Genomic DNA, 8,948 nt, shown 5'->3' with positions numbered 1-8,948 from the left:
TTTTTTCAGAACCAGGCGAAACTTATATCAATGGAAAGCTTATGACATGTACAACACGAATCCACTATTATTTTGGTCTAATTCAACATGTATCAAGAGAATCGAATGAAAACATATTCACATCCAAAACTTTAAATCCAGATATCTCAGTCAATACTCAACCATTTCTCATGAATTTTATATCAGCATGATCAGCAAGAGAAGATCTACAACATTTCATGCATAAGAGGAAGAATTAAGAGACTCGAAAACCTAACCTCTTGAAGAGCAGTATGAGAAAACGAGCGATTCAAGGCTTCAATTGATCCAGATCCAATCCTGAGATGATGACTTGAAGTTTGATGCAATAATTGAGGCTTGGCACGACCTAGATCTAGCTCAAATGGCAGTTTCCATCTTCATGAGTTTGCTTGAAGTATGCACGAATTCTGGCCAAAATCACTGTTCCATTGCTTGATTCTTCATCCACAACACTCAATAATCCAGAATATGGAAGAAAAATGCTATGCTATGTGGAGAATTTTCAAGTTTTGATTGAGAGAAAATTTTGGAGGGAAGAGAAATTTGAGATCTAGAATCTGAAGTTATCAACAATTCTGTTAGGATTTAGCATTTATACCATGTGTTAGTCCTACTGAAAATGTAATTAGGCATTGGTTAATTAGAGATTAGTGAGAATAAGGTGCATGACCAAAATTGGAAAGTGTGGAGGTGCATGGCAAATTGGACGTGAACAGTACCACATGCATGATCAATGTCACTTAAAATCATCTCATAAGCATAATGGCAATGGCATTTAGCTCATGTAATGCACCAAATTTGAATTTCCAAATTTCCCTCAAAAATGGACATGAATGAGCAAATGATTATATGATGAAATTTTATGCCATGTAATAATGGATTTGGAAAATATATGTCATGAGGAGCATAATGCAAAAAGAGTCACTCAATTTGGAGCTTTGGATCAAAAGTTATGGCCTTTTGAAGTTCCATGCACACTTGGCAATCATTGGATCATATCTCCTTAACCATTCATCAGATGCTCATGATCTTGGACTTTTTGGAAATGGGAGAGAGAAATATTCAACTTTCATGTTGAACAAAAATTCATTTGAAGCTTCTTTGATGTTGGAAAGTGGAGTTGAATTTGGTCCAAAAACTTTCCATTTTTGGAAACTTGAACTTACATGTCACTTTCCATTTTGGGAAACTTTTGACTTGACCTCAAATTCTTCAATGTAGATGTTTGACATGATGAATAAGCCTTGTTTGAACATGAATGGGATGAAGAAATTCAATTTTCACACTCAAAGCCTTCAGTTGACTTTCAGTTGACTTGCATTGGTCCTTAGATGACCTGAAAATATTCTGATGAGCTTGGGCCTTTGCCACTTGGGGAATTTGCTCCAAAATGGACCTATAGCTCATATAAGCTCAAAATAATGATCACATGATCCATATCTCAATGGAACCCTCATCTCTTGCACAAAGAATTCACTTGAATGCCTTGACCTGTTGACTGCTTAAGCTGCAAGACAAATGTTAGATGACATATTTTTGTACATTTTTGGTTAGTTATTAAAAGAAAAGCAATGATACACAAATGCAAGCAATGCTTGGTGATCAAGAATCACTCTCAAAAAAGATCCCATCCACAGGGAAGGAAGCAAGGTGTCCAATGATCCTTGAGGCTATGCAATGTTATGATATGATGCCATGAGGGATCTTAGGGACAAAATTGGGGTCTTACAAAGCCGACCATGCATGCCATGAATGAATGTACAAATACCAATACATATGCAATTAAGATCATCTCTACCATCTTAACATTCCACATATCACCATAATTCAACTCTATGAATTATCCACCAATGGTACATATACACATTCATAACAATATATCATTCACAATCATCCAATGGCACATAAACACATTCATAGCAATATATCATTCACAATCCACCAATGGTACATATACACATTCATAACAATATATCATTCACAAATCCACCAATGGTACATATACACATTCATAACAATATATCATTCAGAATCCATCAATGGTACATATACACATTCATAACAATGTATCACTCACAATCCACCAATGGTACATACACACATTCATAACAATATATCATTCACAATCCACCAATGGTACATATACACATTCATAACAATATATCATTCACAATCCACCAATGGTACATATACACATTCATAACAAATACACCATTCACATAATATCTATTAGAGTCACCTTTCTAATGCTTTAAACCCCAACCCAAAATGATTCACGAGTTAAAAGTTATGGATAAAACCGTGCACGAAGGCGTTACTAAAAAGTGGTTGTTTTCTAAATTTTCCAACATAATTTTCATCTTCTTCAACCCCAAAAACGTCCATGAAATAATCTCCAAAATTATTTTCTTCCCGAAACAAAGTTATAGCCTTCTGTTTCAGCTATCCAACGCTTCAAACGACACTCAATTTGGACTTACGGATCAAACGTTATGACCAAAACAATTTCGACAATAAAACATAAAAAAGGGCCGCGATTGTGACGGACAGCATGCAGAATTTTCCGTGATTTTCATCGTTGGAGCACTTTCGGACCTCCAATTTCGATTCCGTAAAAGGCTACACGTTCAAAAAAGTATAACTCACACAATACTCCAAATATATAATGTTAATTTGCAGTTTTAACACAATCAATCACCACAATCAAGCATAATCATCACACTTAACAATTTCAAACAACCATACAAAATTGGGGAATTTTAACCTAACATACATCTACCCATTGACCCAATCATACTAACCCATAATAATAAGGATTCCCCCCTTACCTCTTCAATTTTCTGGAAACCCTAGCTTCTCCTTATTTTTCCTCTTCTTTTTCTCTATTGCCTCCAATGATCAAATGAATCCTAATTCTCACTCTCCTCACCTCTTACTATTTATATTAGTATTCTATTTGGGCTTAAGTCATTATACTTCTAATTTAATTAATAGGCCCAATAAGACCTAATATTTAAATATCTCTATTTAATTCAAATAATTAACCCACTCAATATGCACACCAAGTTAATTAATTCAATTATTTAATTATATTTCATATCAACTATATAATTAATTAACACTCCAAATAAAATTAAAATATAATAATTACTAAAAATTGGGTTGTTACAACTCTCCCCCACTTAAAAGATTTTCGTCCTCGAAAATTCACCTCAAACGAACAACCCCGGATACGATTACCTCATCTTATCCTCGATTTCCGAAGTAATATTGTCATTGGTGAATCCACCCCATATCACTTTCACCAAAGCAATTTCCTTACCACGAAGCTTCTTCACTTCTCGATCTTGTCTAATCTCGTCAAGAATGCCACACGTAAGCTTCAACATACCAAGCTTAACACACGAAGAAGTCGCGTCACAAACCAATCTTCCTTAGCACCAACCTCAGGAAAAAAATAACCGTCTTCTCGAAACAGTTGATATACACCCGATTAAATTCTAACCAACACCATCCTCGAATCCGACCTCTCTTCGGGTTCAGGGAAAGCACAACATTCTCAAACAGATTACCTAGCCAACACTGCACTTTCGCATGCAACAACATAATGTTCAAGCTCTATACAATTGGAACATCCAAGAAAAGCAGACGCTTCTCCCCCACTTATTTCATTCCCATCCTGCCAATGGGAAATAAAACAAGCATCGACAGTGTTCTCATACACATGTCGCATACTAGGGAACAAACCTAACTAAACAACCTGGCCGGACGGACCGACCTGCTCTGATAACACTAATGTATCAGACAAATAATATCGATCGTGTCAGATACACGAATCAAATACAACAGGATTGGAAAACCCTAACGACTATTGACCAACTGGTCAACCAGGCTCTGATACCACTACTGTAACACCCCTTTTTCTATCCCAAAATATTTAACATATAATCAAAGTAAATAAGCACACATATAAACAAAAGGGCGTCACATCGACGTTTTCAAAAACTAAAAGCTTTCAAAAACCAAACATTATTCATCATCAATATACAATACACCTGGTCATTTAAAATAACACATTTCAATCATCATGAATATTCAAGAATATGCGTTCGCAGCGGAAAATAGTGAATATCCATGCATTTCATCAAATGATCCATGTCCCATACCATGATCATCTCTCAATAATCTCTTCAACTAAACATGTTCATAAGTAATAACATAATGCATAACCAAATACGATATGAGTTCAATACTACCAATCTACCCAGTGTCACATGACCAGAGCATTGACTCACTACTTAGTCTCTAAAACAAAGCACCGAAGCTCTCCAGCTAACCTTGAGTGCTACCGTTCACTTACTTCAGCAATACTACTCCTGAGTAGCTGCACGATACCCATATAAAGGTAACATTCAAACAGAAAGAGTGAGAATTCAAATCATCATGAAGAAGTATAATCAAGCACAATGATTAAATCAACAATTAAAGGAATTCATCACACTTCATATAACCTTGTAAATAATATTAACCAAGATTTATTTCACATGTTTCAAGCACACATAACAACTCAAGGAGTATAATATTCAAATCCGATATTATATTCTCAACTATACACATAACTACAATTATCACATAATCACATATTCAGTCAAGTTATGTATCCAAACCACCAATGGTACATATACACATTCATAACAATATATCATTCACAATCCACCAATGGTACATATACACATTCATAATAATGTATCATTCATAATCCACCAATGGTACATACACACATTCATAACAATATATCATTCACAATCCACCAATGGTACATATACACATTCATAACAATATATCATTCACAATCCATCAATGGTACATATACACATTCATAACAAATACACCATTCAGATAATATCTATTAGAGTCACCTTTCTAATGCTTTAAACCCTAACCCAAAATAATTCACGAGTTAAAAGTTATGGATAAAACCGTGCACGAAGGCGTTACTAAAAAGTGGTTGTTTTCTAAATTTTCCAACATAATTTTCATCTTTTTCAACCCCAAAAATGTCCATGAAATAATCTCCAAAATTATTTTCTTCCTGAAACAAAGTTATAGCCTTCTATTTCAGCTATCCAACGCTTCAAACGGCACTCAATTTGGACTTATGGATCAAACGTTATGACCAAAACGATTTCGATAATAAAACATAAAAAAGGGTCGCGATTGTGACGGACAGCATGCAGAATTTTCCGCGGTTTTCATCGTTGGAGGACTTTCAGACCTCCGATTTCGATTCCGTAAAAAGCTACACGTTCAGAAAATTATAACTCACACAATACTCCAAATATATAACGTTAATTTGCAGTTTTAACACAATCAATCACAACAATCAAGCATAATCATCACACTTAACAATTTCAAACAACCATACAAAATTGGGGAATTTTAACCTAACATGCATCTACCCATTGACCCAATCATACTAACCCATAATAATAAGGATTCCCCCCTTACCTCTTCAATTTTCTGGAAACCCTAGCTTCTCCTTACTTTTCCTCTTCTTTTTCTCTATTGCCTCCAATGATCAAATGAATCATAATTCTCACTCTCCTCACCTCTTACTATTTATATTAGTATTCTATTTGGACTTAAGTCATTATACTTCTAATTTAATTAATAGGCCCAATAAGACCTAATATTTAAATATCTCTATTTAATTCAAATGATTAACCCACTCAATATGCACACCAAGTTAATTAATTCAATTATTTAATTATATCTCATATCAACTAAATAATTAATTAACACTCCAAATAAAATTAAAATATAATAATAATATAATAATTACTAAAAATTGGGTTGTTACACTTTTATTGTTTGTCAAGCTGTATGGATTCTGAACTTGCTGCAGGATCTAGAGATCAAGGTGAGCAAGCATGTGAAATTGATGATTGACAACAAATCAGTTATAAGTCTTGTCAAGAATCCAGTATTGCATGGAAGAAGCAAACACAATGACACTAAGTTTCATTTTCTGAGGAACCACGTTCAAAATGAAGTTCTTGAAGTCATGCACTATAGCACTCAGAAGCAGCTGACAAATGTTCTGGCTAATGCTATCAAGACTAAACACTTTATTCATTCAAGGGATGAAATTAGTGTCGTTGATTTTGATTAACTGGATATTAATTAAGGGATGATGTTAGATTATAATTCATTTCAGTTGCATTTAAGTTTAATTTAGCTTGCATTTGAATTTGGATTTTAGACTCTAATTGTATAAATATTGAAAATCAATTTTCAATTTAGAATGAATCATTTTGTAATCAATTCCAAAATTTTGTTAGAGAAAAATTAGTTACAAATTTAATTTCTCTTTTTTCTCTCTCCATCTTCATCATCTTCATCTTCTTCCTGTTGTGCACCAACAATAGTGACAACTCAATAAATAATGAAAATAGATAGCAACGTTATCTTTGTTTTTGAAAAAGCAAGACAACTATCAATGTTGAATAAATAAATGTAACTAATACAAATTTTAAAATATAAAATACTTTTACAATCTAATCATAGTCTTTTATTTAAAAAAGTCGACCCAACACAAGATATTTTAACAACTCTTAAAATATTGGGTTGGCAAAACCAAATATTGCTTTCGTCTTAAAATAAAAATCATTTTAAGGTTGTTGTTCATATATTAAGAAAAATAATGATCGAATACTTAAATATAATAATTTAACAAAACTACCCTTAATTACTACACCCTCCGATCACTATTATAAGTAAATTTGATTTTTTTTTGTTACATTTGACTGTCAATGTATCTAGTTTATGTATGAACTAGATACATTAAAAGTCAAATATATCAAAAAAGTCAAATTTACTTATATTAGTGATCAGAAAGTATATTGATTGTCATAAATATATAGTATGATGTAATAATTTGAAATTAGTGTAGACAATATTTGTTAAAGATAAAATTGGTAAAAATTAATTCATAAACAATAAAAAAAAAGTTATTTCGGGACAAATTTCTCTAACTAGAAAGATTCTTATGAGTATTATTGTTGCCCAAAGAAAGGGTTCTCGAAGATGTTTATGAAATTAAACAAGTTAAAAGTCACATTTAAAATAGATTTGAAGGAAACTAGTTCAAGGGATCGCTGCTTCAGGGGGTGTGGATCTTAATCAAATAGATCTCGAGTACTCAACTGCCATTAAGATGCATGCAGTTTTTGATTGGGGTGATAAAGATGTTAGTATTTCAAATTGTGATGATAATAATGGTCTGGCCCGACAAGATATGGAGTAATTTCAACTTTTTTAATGATTGTAGGGACATAATGAAGGAAGACACTATAGTTTTTGTCCACGTATCCAAAGCAATTATGTTTCTAAAATAATTTCAGATGCTTTCTATTGTACATTCATCATGTCACGTTAAATAAATAAACTAAAAACAAATAATAAAATTTCTGATTTTTCACATATAAAATAATAGAGTATATAGTTTGCTTAATTTTTTTATAATAATAAATATAGTGAAAATAATAAAAAAAGCAAATATAAAAATATATATTTTTAAATAATTCTCGTCTTTTTATGATATCGATAATAAAACAACATAAACATTTTATAACAAGTATAATAATTCTTTTTCTTAAAAAAAAATAATTAATCAAATAATTTGAACATTTTTATGCACTATATATCTAATGTTTGGGAATATAAATATAAATTTGAAAAAAATTAAAAATTTTACTTGATAATAATTATAAATAAAAATTAAACATTATATAAGACTAAAATAAATACATATCATAAACAACTCATATTTAAATATTTTAAAAATAGACGAACACTAAAAACATTTGAAAATCAAAATTAAAATAAAAATTATATAAGCCACAAGTATATTTTATAATTTATTTAATTTTACAAAATTAAACAATTCAATAAATCTCAATTATAATTTATAATAAATTATTAATAATATAAAATTATGGATAATATTTATAAAAAATAATTTTTAATATAATTAAAATTCAATAAAATAAAATAAAATAAATTTACAACTCCACAATGCGAATTTTAATTGGTTGAAATAAAATTTGGTCCACCGATTAATGCATACTACCTACTCTATGAATGGTCATTTAAGAGAAATGGTGACATTAAAGATAGAGAAGAAGTAGCAATCACATATAATAATTTCTTGCTCCTATACCAGTCACATCTAATAATTTCTTTTTTGAAATTATAACCATTCCCTTAGGTATTTTCACTTTCTTTTTTATAATCAAACACACCATTAAAGTCCCAACATTTGATATAATATGCTACCGACATCAATATCAATATTAGTTTTTTATTTTTAAATAATAATTAAAAAAATTTATAAATATTTTTATGTATGCATAAATTTATTTAATATGATATAAAATATATTTAAAGACAGGAGTAAATTTAAAATAAATAAAAAAATTGGAGAATTTTTTTTCCATTTAAAAGTAAAGAATTTATCTCTCAATTAAAAGATAATTGTTAGTTAAAATAAAATAGATAGTTCTGATAGTGATCAGAGAAATAGAAAATTAATGGTGTGCACCATTATTGAGTGATATTCAATTTAATATATTATAAAATATTTTTATATACAAATGTCAATTTATAATGTGTTACTTAATTGTAAAATTAACAATAATTATATAAATTCAATTGTATTAAATAATCATATAAAAAAAGAGACCCCTGAGATGGAGAAAGAAAAAAGATTCACATTTAAACTTAAAATTTCTTCTCTCAAATAAAGATAATTGTTGATTAAAATAAAATAGATATTGTTCTGATAATGATCCATAAAATAAAAAGTTAGTTGTGTCCACTATTTTTGAGTGCTATCCTATTTAATATTTTATAAAATATATTTAAAT

Source organism: Lathyrus oleraceus, chromosome 4, assembly GCF_024323335.1.
Source record: "Lathyrus oleraceus cultivar Zhongwan6 chromosome 4, CAAS_Psat_ZW6_1.0, whole genome shotgun sequence".
NCBI lineage: Eukaryota > Viridiplantae > Streptophyta > Magnoliopsida > Fabales > Fabaceae > Lathyrus > Lathyrus oleraceus.
This window is presented reverse-complemented; position numbering follows the sequence as displayed.